Consider the following 16,023-nt stretch of genomic DNA (forward strand, 5'->3'; position numbering starts at 1 on the left):
ATTTTATAAAATCTTTACATAGCAAACAAGGTTAAGTCTTTACCATCTAATTCCTTGAGAATTAAAGTTGATCAATATATCTAAAATTTGTGGTTATTTTTTAATGTGAACAAACAGATTAGTCTTGCATTGAGATACAATTACACTCCCCCCCCCCCCATCCAATAATGAGCTAACTTCAAACAGAGCAGTTGAAGTAGATGGCTTCAAAGATAAACACTTTCCAGTGAAATGGAGACTTTCTAATTCCAGGAGAGAAAAATCTTCCATGAGCTTTTTATTTATTTTTTTTTTAATTTTTTTTTCAACTTTTTTTTATTTATTTTTGGGACAGAGAGAGACAGAGCATGAACGGGCGAGGGGCAGAGAGAGAGGGAGACACAGAATCGGAAACAGGCTCCAGGCTCTGAGCCATCAGCCCAGAGCCCCACGCGGGGCTCGAACTCACGGACCGCGAGATCGTGACCTGGCTGAAGTCGGACGCTTAACCAACTGCGCCACCCAGGCGCCCCTTCCATGAGCTTTTTAATTTCCAGACAAGTAAAATTTCACTAAACTAGGCTAATTGGTAGAGGACCATTCTGTGTTAGTATAAAACCTGTCCGCCGATGACTTAGGAAGGAACCCTTTCATTTTCAGGAACATAAACAGATTTAATTAAGTTAATATCTCCACCAGGCAGAGATCCCACAGTTTCCTTCACTATAAAGATAAACCAACTAGAGCACGGATAAGTATAGGCAGCACTGTGTAAGACACACAGGAGGCATTTTCACCACATATTTCTTGAATAAATGAATGAACGACAGTCTAATAAAGGACGTTTCGGGCAAACTGCAGTTGACTATATGAACGTTACTCAACGTGAGACCCTATCTTTTGGCAACTTTGTATTCCTCCAGGATCACAATGGCTAATATAACGCCCCAAAATGGATGAAGACAATGAATTCATGAATTGAATTCCTAGTCCCTCCCAGCACTGCTATTATGCAAGTAATCATTTATAGTGTCAGTCCATAGAACTGTAACAGCACTGTGCGAGATGGAAAACAATCCAAATATGCTAGTTGAATGTCTACAGGACATGTGTTAGTGACAGATGTCCCCCGGAGAAATGTATAGAATGCTGAACCGCTTAAATCTTAGCAGCTAAAGCCAAGAGTGTCAAGTGAGGACAGTTAGACAAGAGGAAGCACCATGACCATGACCTCACCCTACCTGCCCCTCTAGGCAGCGGCCAGGACTCCGTGGGTGTGCCAGCAGAAGCGTCCAGCAGGCAGGACAAGACCTTCACAGAAAGTCCCTTCCTGTTGGCAGAGCCGGGATAATCCAAGGGGTACATGGGCTCCTTTATTCATTCCTCAGAGTAAGTGACACATTCTATTCTAAAAGCTAAAGCTACATTTATGCATTGGGTTTTCCCTGGTCAGATTTTCCATTATAAAGATGACTCTGGCAGAAATGGAGAAAACTGATGGAAAGATCCAGAATAAGAATATTGATGAGAGTCAGTACTTGTTGAGATTTATTTCATTTTATTTAATTATTTTTTTTGTTTTTATTTTTATTTTATTTATTGTTTATTTTGTAGCTGGGGATCACTTTTTTGGTACACCAGACCAAAACTTCAAAAAGAATATTGGAAGCCCAATACTGGACTTCCAATATTGGAAGGCCCAGCCCCTTCTTGGTAGCGGACCACACAAAAAAGTTAATGTTTCCAAGTTTTCATTTTCCCATGTGAAATCGGTTTCCTCCTTCTGATTCCCGGAACATAAATTCACCATAGCAATACCGGTTTCACACAGCCCTTGCAAGCAGTACGCCAGAGAGAAGGAGGCTTCCGTAGACAGAAGAACACAAGCATGGATACATACGAATGCACCTGCCAGGCTGCCCCAGCTCCAGAGTGGGGAGGGGATGTGAAAAAGGAAACCACAGTCCCTTTTCTTCTTGACCTTCTAGGGCAAAACGCATGTGACCTGCAATGTGTTAGATAAAAGACACCGATGTTTCGTCACTAGCGCTGTCAGAACACTTGCGACGATGAAGCTGTCGTTAAAATCTAACGTTGGCCCTTATCTCAAGACACTTGATGAAGGAAATAAGTCATTCCAATCACATATACAACTGGATCACTCTGTTTACTGACAGAACTCCTGTTGAGTGCTAAAAGACCAGCACACTTCATTAAACTCTTGCATTGTTTCTTGCATGTCTGAGGAAACTGAAACACGCTCCATTGCAAATAAAGGATTACCCTTCAGGGAAGAGCCTGCTTTGTACGGAGGCCTGTGGTAACCACGAGGAAAGAAAGAAACTTCAAAGCCAGGATTAAGCAGATCTATGCCAAAGAAAAAAAAGAGACTCGAGCCCAAGACCAGACAACCTCCTAGCCCGGGCGGACAGTAACTTTGGATCCTCTTTTTGAGCAACGCCAATTTTCCTGAAGTGTTCGGGTGTCTCTGCCAGCATTGGCTTTTCAGCAGTTTGACTGCAGGAAGCAGCCAGGCATGTCCAAGACAAGGGGAAGATCAGCTCCTCCAAGGGAACTACAGATTGAGTCATTCACGTCTCCTACCGCATGGACTTCCGGCGCAATTCTGGCATACAACTTCAGAGGAAGACACAGCCTACCAGAAGCTGGACAAAGAAGAAGTGACTATGATTTTACGCATGGAGTGCTGTCCTCACTCCAAATCAGAGAATGTGTAACTCTAGTTACTTCCCCAAATATGCTGGCTTTCAATCTGGACTTACCCCTGGATCTGCCTTCCAGGAAGAACAGCTATGCAGCTGAGCCCTGCCAACATCGGGGGCAGCTGGGAGACCCCACCACCCCCTCTCTCCGTCTATGCCCACCAAAGGCCTACGGCAAGGTTACCCAAGTGTAAAACTCCACCCTTGACATTTGATTCTTTGGTTTAAAGTCTCTGTCCCCTGCTTTAAATATTCCCAAAAGTGTCAATGCGTTCTTTTCGGTCACAGTTTTGTCTATTACACATTTTCTGAAAACAAGTCTTGCTGGTGAGGTTGGTCTGTTACTAGCCAAGCAGTACTTTCCCTCCATGCTTGTCCTCCTTGGCCTTTAACTTGTTCTAGGACTCATCTCCCTGTACTGCACTGGAGGCTGAGCTCCCAGCTGGCAAGTACTGCGACTTTTTCATATTCATGTCGCCTACTCCTATTAAAGAGCTAACATTCACACACCAGGAACTCCTTTCCTTAGCTTTGGTTCAGTTTCTTATTCACCTCCTATCATCATTCAAAATATTCAGTGGCATAATCGGATGGACACAATTAGCAGTTTTCCATTCTGAGCACTGCAGCGAATCTGGGCTCCCTAAAGTTTAGGGAGAATCTTAAGAGCAGGAACCATGCCTTATACATTTTCTTGCATTCACAGAATCTAGCCATACTGCTTGACCAGTAAATGACTATTGAATGAACCAATGAAATATCAACATCATCAACATCAGAGCCTGGAGCCTGCTTTGGGTTCTATGTCTCTCTCTCTCTCTCTCCCTCCCTCCCTCCCCTGCTTGTGCTCTGTCTCTCTGTCTCTCTGTCTCTCACTCTCTCTCAAGAATAAACAAACATTAAAAAATATTTAAGTGCCTACTATATGCCAGATACTATGTTAATAACACTTTGAATACATTATTTTTTGAATTTCCCAGTTACCCTATGAGATAAATACTATCATTATCTCCATTTTATGGATGAGGAAACTGAGACACGAACGAATGAACAGGATGACACTGTTACATTGCTACTGTATAAACATTAACGTAATGTACTAAATTGTATGCTTACTGTAGGCAAGGCCCTATTCAAGATGCTGAAATCTGAGCATTTGGGGGAACATCAAAGGTGGTGGGAGGCATATGCAAGCATATCCTGGAGACACTTCAGGTTCAGTTCTAGGCCACTGCAATGAATCAAGTCAGAAGAAGTCCCTGTTTTCCCAGGGCATATAAAAGTTATGTTTATATCATACTGTAGTCTAATAAGTGGGCAATAGCATTATGTCTTAAAGAACAATACACACACCTTAATTTAAAAATACTTTATTGCCAAAAAAGTGCTAGCCATCATCTGAGCCTTCAGTCACAATCTTTTTGCTGGTGGAAGGTCTTGTCTCAATGTCAGTGGCTGCTGACGTGTCGATGGCTATGTCAATGGATTCTCCCTTTCACAAAGAGTTTCTCTGCAGCACGAGATGCTCTTTGATGGCACTTTACTCAGAGTAGAACTTCTTTCAGAATTGCAGTCAATCCTCTCAAACTCTGCAGCTGCTTTACCAACTAAATTGATGAAATATTCCAAATCCTTTGCTGTCATTTCAACAACCTTCATAGCATCTTCGCCAGGAGAAGATTCCATCTCAAGAAGCCAGTTTCTTTGCTCCATAAGAAGCGACTCCTAATCCATTCAAGTTCGATCATGGGATTGCAGGAATTCAGTCCCATCTTCAGGCTCCACTTCTAATTCTAGTTCTCTTGCTGTTTCCACCATATCTGCAGTGACTTCCTCCACTGAAATCCTTAACCCCCTGAAGTCATCCATGAGGGCAGGAATCAACTTCTTCCAAACTCTTGTTGATGTTGACAGTTTGACCTCTTCCCATGAATCATGAATGCCCTTAATGGCTTTTAGAATGGTGAATCCTTTCCAGAAAATTTTCAATTGACTTCGCCCAGCTCTATCAGACGGTTCACTATGTATGGCAGCCATAGCCTTGCAAAATGCATTTCCTAAATAATAAAGCCTGAAAGTCAAAATTACTCCAGGATCCATAGGCTGCAGAACTGATGTTGTGTTGGCAGGCATGAAAACGACATTAATCTCATACATCTCCATCAAAGCTCTTGGGTGACCAGGTAATATTTAGAAAGGAATCTTTTTTTTTTTTTTCTAAGCAGTGGGTCTCATGTTGTAAGCGGATGTCCTGTCATCCAGGCTTTGCTGTTCCACTTACAGCACAGGCAGAGTAGATTTAGCATAATTCTTCAGGTCCCTAGAATCTTCAGAATGGTAAATGAGCACTGGCTTCCATTTAAAGTCACCAGCTGCATTAGCGCTTGACAAGAGAGTCAACCTGTCCTTTGAAGCTTTGAAGCCAGGCATTAACTTCTTTCTAGCTCTGAAAGTCTTAGATGGTGTCTGTTTTGTCTATATTGGAAGCTGTAGAACCACTCTCTTGAACCATCTTAGCTAGACCTTCTAGATAATTTGCTGCAGCTTCCACATCAGCACTTGCTTCTCCATCTTGCACTTTTATGTTACACGGCTCCTTTCCTTAAACCTCAAAACTATCCTCTGGCAACTTCAAACTTGTCCTCTGTGGCTTCCTCACCTCTCTCAGCCTTCATAGACACGAAGAGAGTGAAGGCCTGGCTCTGGATTAGGCTTTGGCATGAGGGAATGCTGTGGCTGGTTTGATCTTCTATCCAGACCACTGAAACATTCTCCATATCAGGAATAAGGTGGTTTTGCTCTCTTATCATTAGTGTCTTCACTGGAGCAGCACTTTTAGTTTCTTCAAGAACTTTTCCTTTGCCTTCACAACTTGGCTAAGTGTTTGACACAAGAGGTCTAGCTTTGGGCCTCTCTCAACTTTTGACATGCCTTCCTCACTAAGCTTAATTATTTCTAGCTTTTGACTTAAACTAAGAGACACGTGACTCTTCCTTTCATTTGAACACCCAGTGGCCCCTGTACGGGTATTAACTAGCCCAATGTCAATATTCTCGTGTCTCGGGCAATAGGGAGGCCCAAGGAAAAGAGAGGGATGAGGGGACAGTCAGTCAGCGGAGCTGTCAGAACATACCCAACATCCACCAGGTTCGCAGTCCTGTCTGGGTGCGGTTCGTGGCACCCCCAAAACGATTACAGTGGTAACGTCAAAGATCACGATCACAGACCATCGTAACAAACATAATACCGATGAAACAGTTTAAAATATTGTGAGAATTACCAAAATGTGACACAGAGGCACAGAGTGAGCAAATGCTGTGGGAAAAATGATGCTGACACATTTTGCCTGATGCAGGGTTGCCACAGCCTTTAAATGTGCAAAAACACGTGGTTATCTGTGAAGCACAGTGACGGGAAGCACGATACAAGGAGGTATGCCCATAATCATACAGGAACTCACTAACATGAAAGAGATAGGAAAGTAGTAAGCACTGTGAAGGCCATTACAGCTGCGTGGCATGGCATGGCATGGCGTGGTGTGGCAGTGCGTGAGGGCTGGGGTCTCAGGTGGTGCGGAAAGATGTCCCTAAGGGGTGACATTCACACCGAGGCCTAGAGGGAGCTGCTCCTTAGAGCGGAAAACAAGGGCAAAGACCTTAGAGCAAACATAGCTGGATCTGAGTTTTACAGACAATTCCCAGGTGGTCAGAGGGTGCAGGAACCATGGGCTTTGGAGGCCAAGTCGGGGATTTAGTGTTTCTTTGCAAATGCAACGAATGCTAGAGGCCGTAGAGCCGAGGATGACATCTGACTACCTGACTTAAGTGTAAAAGATCACTGTGGCCAGCATATGGAAGAGGAAGTGCACACAGGCAGACAATGCAGCAAGACCCTCTGGAGGCCACCGCAGTGTTCAGACCAGATGGGACGTTACGGGACGCAGCTGGGCTTATTTTAACCCTTGTTGCCCTTTCACTCTGGTGCTGCTGGGCCTGGAATGTTTAGAGCCTGCTTATCTGCAGGCATTCTACAACAGCTGGAATGTCTAGTTTCTTAACTGGTTTCTCTCCCTTTGACCACTCTGCTTTTACAATAAGCCATGGTGCAAACATAAGTCAGCAATTACGGTTAAGAAAAGAACAATCACGTTTATTCTGTCCTATAGTAGGTTTGACAGGGACTACCAGTCAGGCTTGGCTTCATGCCACACCTAAAAAGGAGATTGTGGGTCTTCTGAAAGCCACCCCTACCCCCAAATAAACTCCTTCATCGGTCTGCCAGTTAGTCCAAAGTTCCTATAGCATGTTCCCGTATGTGCTCCCAAGGACACCAGGGCCAAGGGAAACGCGTAGGGTTTCCAGGTCAAATAGGTCTGGGCAACTCTGCATGTTATACCAAATTCTTAGAAACTCACACTTTGCATCAGATACTATGCTCTAAATGGTGTTGCCGTAATGAACATTTACATTCATTTAGCCCTGTGTTTCTCAAAAATATCTAATTACGAAACTCTTTCTTTGTATTTATCCTAAAACCGGATTGAGATATTGAACGTTTATGTAAAACAAAAATATTTCCTGACAGGAATGACATCATAAAATTCAAAAGGTCCCATGGGGGTGGAAGAGCAGTGGATGATTTACTGAGCATCATTCTCTCTGAGGCACAAAGTCACCCTGAAATGGCTGGGGTAGGTCCCCCCACCCCCTCTGGGAACAACTGAGTCACAAGGCCATTAGCGTTGGGATACACGGCCGGACTCCATATTCCATCAGCTGAGTTCGAGACCACATTTGGCCAGGATCACAAAGTGAGCCTCAGTGAGGCAGGACAATGTCTAGAGTCCAGCTGGTCTACCAAACCCAGGGGAGCACACTGCCATGAGCCCCTTCCGCCTGCAGCTAAACCCTGGCCTGTGTCTTCAGTAACAGGGAGCACGACAGATCTGGAGTCTTTGGAATCTTTGTTTTACTTTAACACAAAGTGGTAGCTCTGTGACCCTGGGAAAATCACCGGATCTAAAACACAGTGTTTTCACCTATAAAGTAAGATTTAATGCCAGCTTTGGAGAGTTCTAAGAATGAATAAGGAGTGACGTACGCAAAATACCTGGGACCTAGGACCAGCTGGTTTCTCCTTCAGCTCATTCGTTCTGGTGCCTCTCACACGGTCACACGCATAAAAAAAGCCACTTATTATACTTTATTAAAAGATTGAATAAATCAATCAACTATTCCAAATAATTTTTCATATTTCAGGTGCTTCAAGTTTTCCACAGCAAAGGCATAGGATACATGCTGGATATTTTACATAGCGGGGTTTAAAACATGCCAGGCATTTCTAAATTTAATCCTCTGAACGACACTGTGAGACCGGGCCTATAATTCTCCCCATTTTATACGTGGGAAAACTGAGGTGCAGAGAGCGCAGTAGCTTGCCTCATGTCACACAGATCCAATGTTGCAGAGATGGGGTCAGACCAAGGTGGGCTGGCTCTGTACCAGATGCTCAGCCGTCACTGAACTGGTGACTATTTCACTCTGTGTAGTGACTTTCTATGGCATCGGATGAAACTGACAGCAGGTGGAAAAAAGTAGAAAAATGGTGACATAGAGTGTGAGAAGCTCAAATGAGTCACTTCATTGTTTTAAGCAGAATCAAGGCCTGCCTTGATGTGACCCACTCTAGAACCACTCAGATTAATGCCTGTGAATATAAGAAAATGTGTAAGATTTTTACAAATATGCTTGAATTCCCCAATTGTGTCAATGAGTTGCAATAATTAAGGCATTAGTTCTGAGTTAACTATTGTTGTCCATGCTGATAAAATATCCAAAGCTTAACTTCATTGATTTGCTTGTTACTTTCTCACATAGAGAAATTAGCTAACATCTGGTAGACATACAAATTCAGAACAACTCTGCAGTTAGTGAGTCCATCGATTGTTTATAAGTTTGTATTGTAATTCAAGCTAATTAACAGAGAGTTATGTTAGTTTCCTGTGTACAATATAGTGACTCAACACTTCCATACATCACCTGGTGCTCACCAGACAAGTGCACTCCTTGAATCTCCTCTCCCCTCTAGTAACCATCAGTTTGTTCTCTATAATTAAGAATCTGTTTCTTGGGTTGTCTCTATTTTTTTTCCCTTTGCTCATTTGCTTTGTTTCTTTTATTTTAATGTTTATACACTTTTGGGAGAAATAAAGAGAGAGAGAGACAGAACGTGAGTGGAGAAGGGGCAGAGAGGGAGGGAGACACAGAATCCGAAGCAGGCTCCAGGTGCTCTGAGCTGTCAGCACAGAGCCCAACATGGGGCTCGAACCCACGAACCACGAGATCATGACCTGAACCAAAGTTGGACACTTCATTGACTGAGTCACCCAGGTGCCTTGTTTGTTTTGTTTCTTAAGTTCCACATATGAGTGAAATCATAAGGAATTTCTTTCCCTGACTGATTTATTTTGCTTAGCGTAAAACTCTCTAGTTCCATCCACATCATTGCAGATGGCAAGATTTCATTCTTTTTTATAGATGAGCAATATTCCAGTGTGTGTGTGTGTGTGTGTGTGTGTGTGCGCACGTGACGTCTTCGTTATCCAACCATGGGCACTTGGGCTGCTTCCATATCTTAGCTATTGTGAATAATGCTGTTATAAACATACAAGTGCATGTATCCTTTTCAATTAGTATTCTTGTATTCTTTGAGTAAGTACCTACTAGTGTGATTGCTAGATCATAAGGTAGTTCTCTTTAAACTTTTTGAGGCACCTCCATACTGTTCTCCAGTGGCTACACCAGTGTGCATTCCCACCAACACCTGTTGTTTCTTGTGTTGTTGATTTTAGTCATTCTGACAGGTGTGCTTCCATGGATTTTAATACATCACAGGAGATCTGTGAGGAGGCTTATGACCCCTTAACATCTCTTCCTGGAAGTTAACAGAATCCTACCTACTTGTAGCGTGCCTACAAGCTCCCCTCGGAATTCTCGATAAGGTTGCATAAGATACCCAGTAGAAATTCAAATGTAGCTTCAACCTTTGGCCAATTGCATTAAAATGTCATATAACTCAGTCTGACTGTATTGGGAGCTGAGTTAAAATAGCATAGCCGGCTGCCCCCACATACTAGAAATCCATGTGACACATAATGAAAATGTCTTTTTAGCGGGAGTTCTGATGTTATTAAAATTCTTGACACCCTGATGGTATTTAAAATATCGTCATGGGGCGCCTGGGTGGCGCAGTCGGTTAAGCGTCCGACTTCAGCCAGGTCACGATCTCGCGGTCCGTGAGTTCGAGCCCCACGTCAGGCTCTGGGCTGATGGCTCAGAGCCTGGAACCTGTTTCCGATTCTGTGTCTCCCTCTCTCTCTGCCCCTCCCCCGTTCATGCTCTGTCTCTCTCTGTCCCAAAAATAAATAAACGTTGAAAAAAAAAATACTCTTGTGGGGCGCCTGGGTGGCTCAGTTGGTTAAGTGTCCGACTCTTGATTTCTGCTCAGGTCACGATCTCACGGTTCATGAGATGGAACCCCATATCTGGCTGACAGCACAGAGCCTGCTGGGATTGATTCTCTCTCATCCTATCTCTCTGCCCCTCCCTCACTTGCTCCCTTGTTTCTCTCAAGGTAAACAAACTTAAAAAAAAAAAAAAAAAGACAAAAAGAAACTCTTGGAAGATTAATTCGACACCCAACAGACTCAATCGGAACCAGGCTGTAAAGGCAAAGGAAATTATTCAACTCCAGTCAGATTTTTATGAAATTACCTGTTAGCATTTAAATCCCAAGTGGGAATATGTTCACTAAATTTCAGTATCACAAGAATTACAATTAGGGAAAATAAGATATCCAAAACTCAAAACATAACACGTTTCATGGCTATTAAGTTCAGTGTCTGAAATAACAATTAAAAAATCAAGAAATACAACTCAAGTATTATACGGCCCTGATATTTTATGAGTTGGAACTAAGTTTTATTTATTGCATATTGTATCACCACCGCCTTAACACAGCAAACCTGAGACGCATCACCGTTGGGTAACCTTCATCCACATCTACCATCATTTAAGGTGGGTCCACCTTAGTTCTTACCCTTTGCATATTTGACTAAGTGACCACTGTAAAGAATTATAACTGAATTTAAGTCACCATAAGCTCCACAGAAAACGCACTTTATCACCATGGTTGGAAACAGAAATGGCCTTCTTTTAGCCTCATTAGTCACTGAATTCCTATCGTCAGAACTGCCCTCTTTTTGGCCACAGCTTTTTGTCTAGTTGACACCAGGTACCCCTGGGAGGCAACCACATTCCCTCGAAGCCTTACCAATCCACAAGGCTCTGAAGCCGAGGAGCCAAGGCCACAGTCAGGGTACAGTGTTCAGAAGACAGAGACCCCAGGCACGAGGAAGAAAAAGGAAGAGAAAAGTTAACCAGAAAATTCGGTTAGCCCTTCATTTGTCTGCACCGTACTAGGCACCTGACTTACATCCTTTCCTTTATTTCTTACTATTATTTTTGAAATATGTGGGATTTCTGCTATTCTTCAGGCTGGGAAACTGAGGCTCAGAGAAGCTACACAACTTCAACTCGTCTCCATCTTACCACTAATGAGCAGTTAGGCAAAAGTTTGAAACCTTGTCTGATTAACCCCAAAGCCTGTGTTCTTCCCTCACCTGTCACCTTGCTGGAAAAGTCCCGGAAGCCCATGCAGGAAGGGAGAGAAGAGAAGGTGAGGAAGTAGTTACCACTGGAGGCAGAAAAGCTCAGAGGGAAGGCGTGGAGCTTGTTCGGGCATGTTCCATTTTTGCCTCGGAGTAGCTCTAAGTGGAAACCCTGTACCTCTGAGAGTCTCTAAACCTTAGAACTCTACTTGCTGAGAGACGACCACACTTTGTATTTACGTAGCCACGGATATCTAGGACACTCTAGAGAGAAAATGGTGAAAACAAAAGAAAACATGTTTGTTCTGGACTCATGGAGGAACGATATCAAGAAGACGAGCTGTGGTGCTCAATGATGGGCATAGTCATGAAAAAACTGCAATTTAATTAGTTTTGCTTGAAACACACACACAACGAGTGTATCCATGACAAAGGCCTTTAATGAACACCTAACAGCTTACTGCCCGCACAGAAACAGGAGCCCTAGGAGCCCAGCCCCCTGCTACTGCACATAGTAGGGGACACACACGGAACAAGAGAGGACTGCAGCCTGGGGTCAGCACTGAGCTATCCACACCACGGATCACCCTTAAGCCTCTCTTATATGTGTCCCTCCATGTTGTTTAATTTTTAAGGAGAAAAAAGAATATGGGTGACTTAAAAAAAAAAAAAATCTTTCCTTATGTTCTCATTGGGAATTGAAATGAAGTGCTATTAATTGAGCCAGGAATACACTGGTGGGAAAGTCGAAAAGGTAATATTCTGAGAACTGAAAAATAAGATTTTAAGAAACTGTCAAACTCCTCTTGGGCATTTGCCAAAAAAGAAACCTAGAAAGCAATAAAGTCAAAAGTGATAGAGGTGAATCAGCAAAAAAAAAAACCCACCATGAGTTTTCTTTGACATTGGAATAAACAAAAGCCAGTGCTATTTTAAGATGGGGAGACTGGGCACATTATGAAACAGTCTTGGATTACTGTATTATTTGAGTGCATTCTGGGAAATGTATAACAGGAGAAGGGCCAAAAAAAAATTAGTGGAAATCAAAAGATAATAAAAAATAATGAAGGAAACAAAGTTACCAAGGACTATTAAAATGACAATTTTAAGTATGTTCTTTTTAAGAGAATTGCATTATATACATATTCAAATTTATGAAATATGATTGTAGCGGGGCTCGTACTGCAGAGATGCTTTAACTGAATATGACTAGCACACTGCTCTCGCTGTGGCAGACCAGCACTACATTTAAAATGTAAATGTAGGGACCAGATCTGATATGCAAATCTGACTATTGGAACAGATAACAGATCAATGTCATAAGGATAAGACAATACCTTTGGATGGCAACACTGACTCTAAAGATGATTGCTCAAAATATTTTGATATCCAATTCAACAAACGCCTTTGGGGCCTGTATCACATCCCTTTTAATTAACCTCTACGGTAGGAGATTGTGCATGCCAAGAGTGGTTTTCATGTTTGAACGTAGCCCAAAGTGTGAAATGAGGTAGGGGTTGTTAGACCATGCCACCGTGGGTCAGAATACAGCATGCCTGTAAGGCAATGTGGCAGCAAGAATGATGATGCTTTGGAAATTATTGTTAAAGAGGTTTGTGGCTGTTAACGATAAAGTCTAGGGAGCTGGAGGTTTCTGGAAAATACTGGCTCCCTGGAAACAAACCCCATTTTATGACTATCCCTCTTCCTATTGCCTTGTAATCTGACCTTTCACCCTCTCTCCTGCCTGAAGATGACCCACCAGAGGCTGTGTGTTACAGCAATTCGGTCTGGCAGGGGAATATCAAGCCTGGCTCTAGCTGGAAATGCCTCAGTGCTTATCAGCTGCAGTGACTTCAGGCCCCAAGGCCAACAAGAGTCAGGATTTGCCTGGCTGGGCAAAATTAAAAGGCTTTTAAAACCTTAAATTTAAAAAAGACTGAAAAGAGGAGGAGTGGGTAGAGGCTTTGAACCACAGGAAGCTCACACCCCCACAGCTATCCCTGAAGCCAAGAGAGAGCAACGCCAGAATTGGGGGAGCCCCCAGTTCCCCACACCAGGCTTGGACTCTTACCTACACACACACCTGTAGTTTTGTGCCTCTCCTGTGTCCTTTGTTGGATAATAGAACCATCCAGCTAAAATCTCGTAAGGTCTACAATGTCACTGAAATGCTACGTTTTGTGATAAATTTGTTATTTTGCTCAACATCTTTTCCTGATTCAAATTTTGTTTCCATAATTCTATGTCTCTACACTTTCGTTTAGCTTCCATTAATAACTGTGTATTTTGGTTTTCCTTATAGGCACATGTCTGACCATAAGTAATGGGTGGTAAAATTCCTTTGTTACGCAAAGCTACACACGGCCAATTCTAAACCAGATCTGACCGCACATTTTGTGGTTCTTGTTATTACCATCACCAATGATGATGTGTGCGTGATTCTGTGTCGAGGGCAAGTGAGGGAGAGTCACTGAATGTTAGGATTACAAAACCTAAACTCTCCTTCATACCAACCGTTGTGAAAAACCCTCAAGTACCTAAAGTGATACAAAATTATTTCCCTTTCCTTTCCTAATAGTTCTTTGAGGTCAAAGTGTGAAACGATTTATGTACGATGGTTATTAAGAGGCGAGAACAAGTTAGATGTAAAAATTCTGCTGTGCCGGTTAAAAAGCAATGCTTTACAGTCCTATCTTCTAATAACGAGAAGAATTATGTGCACAAATATTACTCTGAGAATCTATGAAAATATTTCTCATTCTTGAACACCTCATATGCTAGATGATGTAATTGAGGAATAGAGAGTTTCTGCGACTTGGCAAAGTCACAAACCTCTTTATTAATAGGGTTGAGACTTGGTCGTTAGGCTTTCAGACCAGGGCCCTTTCCAGAATACTCGCAGCCTAGATTCTCCAGCAGGGGCACGTGTTCCTGAGGGGATGCCAGAGCGAATGCTGCAGGCAGGTACAGTCTGGGGAACACAGAAGGAACAAAGAAAATGGCAGGAGCAGGAACCACTCAAAGCTGCACAGATCTATAATTCATGTCCATGGAGCTCTGCTTCAAAATTACCAGCTTGTTAAGGTTCTACACTCTTCCTCCTTCCTGCACCTGTGGCCAGAACTGCTGACCTAGTGGATTTGGCCACAACAGAAAACAGATCGATTTGTGTGGTTCCAAGAGAGCTGAAAACATTTTCAAAAATAATATGCACTTCAAGGATGACATTCCGGTCAAGCTTTACCACCGTCAATGTGTTTTTCCTTCCCTCTTCACTGCAGAGCAAGTACCATTTATTCATCCACATGTTGATAAAATTCACAGTTTAAAAGCTGTGGCGTGTATAAATTAGACTGTTAGGAATGTTCTTGTCAAATACGTAGAAACCAATAGCTATAAGATGCTAGACCTAACTGGATTTTCTAACTTCTGAGACCTTCAAGAGAAAAATGTTTAGCCTATGAATTCCTTATTTATTCAATTGGCAAATATTGCCTCAGTAGTATTCACGGGATGTTATAGCCTTTGCTAGGCAGCTGAAGTATAATGACGGGACAAAGAAACCTATAATTCAAATAAGATATATATTTTTAAATATCTACTACTTGTTAGGCAGTAAGTGAGTGCTGAGGATATCTAGAAGGATTACGTGAGGTCCCTGAACTTGCAGACACATGGGAGGGAAGACAGCAATCATATAACGAAGTACAAAACTCTGTGATAATATGAACCAAGTGCCAGGTGAACAAAGAGGGAACAACTCACTCTGCCTGGGAAGGGGAATTAGAGAAAAGACACGAATGTCACATTGTTCCAGCGGTAGCAATAAATAGTGGTGCAGAGGCTTCCAGTATAGATGACGGGGGCAGGAGGGGGTCCAGACAGACAGTTTTCTTTTTTCTTTTGTTTATTTTTGAGAGGCAGAGTGTGAGCATGGGAGGGGCAGAGAGAGAGAGGGAGACGCAGAATCCGAAGCAGGCTCCAGGCTCCAAGCTGTCAACACAGAGCCCGACGCGGGACCTGAACCCACAAAGAGCAGATCATGACCTGAGCCAAATTCGGATGTTTAACCGACTGAGCCACCCAGGTGCCCCAAGAAAGGCAGTTTTCAATTTACAACAGGTCTCATTCCAAAGCTCCCCTGGAAGTTGATTAGAACCCCAAAGCATCTGCCCATTTGAAAGTATGTTGTTCCTGATGAGCAGGTCCTCAAATCAGCCTTTGGCTAATAGCAATGCCTAATTTCTGAGTCTGGAACTAATCATCAGATCTAAAATTTATTGAATATTTACTATGTGGCAGGCACTGCATCAAGCACTTTATGAGCACTATCATCTAAGCCTTGCAACAATCCTCTGAGCTAAGTACTATTATTATCAACTCATTTTATGGATGAAATAATTGAAGAACAGAGAGGTTAAACAACTTGATTAAGGTCACACAGCCTGTACAACAGGCCAAGATCTGTACCTAAACAACGAGACTTTAGGGCTGTACTTAATCACAACAGGTTCTCCTTGGATGTCTGAAACCATGTAATACAAATAAAAGAGGAGAGGAAGGATTTTTTGTATTCTGTCTCTTGTGTATAGGGCTAGCCCTAGGAAAAATGTGCTCTGTTTTTTATTGGCATACTTTGGTAAGCCCCTA

At 42.8% G+C, this 16,023-nt stretch overlaps 1 protein-coding gene across 7 annotated transcripts in view; it reads right to left on the reverse strand.

Annotated features, from left to right (window-relative positions):
- LOC106989609 (piezo-type mechanosensitive ion channel component 2) overlaps window positions 1-16,023 on the reverse strand; it is a 462,833-nt gene that overhangs the window by 434,898 nt on the left and 11,912 nt on the right. The gene's annotated exons all lie outside the window — the stretch shown is intronic.

The sequence above is a fragment of the Acinonyx jubatus genome, chromosome D3, assembly GCF_027475565.1.
Source record: "Acinonyx jubatus isolate Ajub_Pintada_27869175 chromosome D3, VMU_Ajub_asm_v1.0, whole genome shotgun sequence".
In the NCBI taxonomy this organism is placed as follows: Eukaryota; Metazoa; Chordata; class Mammalia; order Carnivora; family Felidae; genus Acinonyx; species Acinonyx jubatus.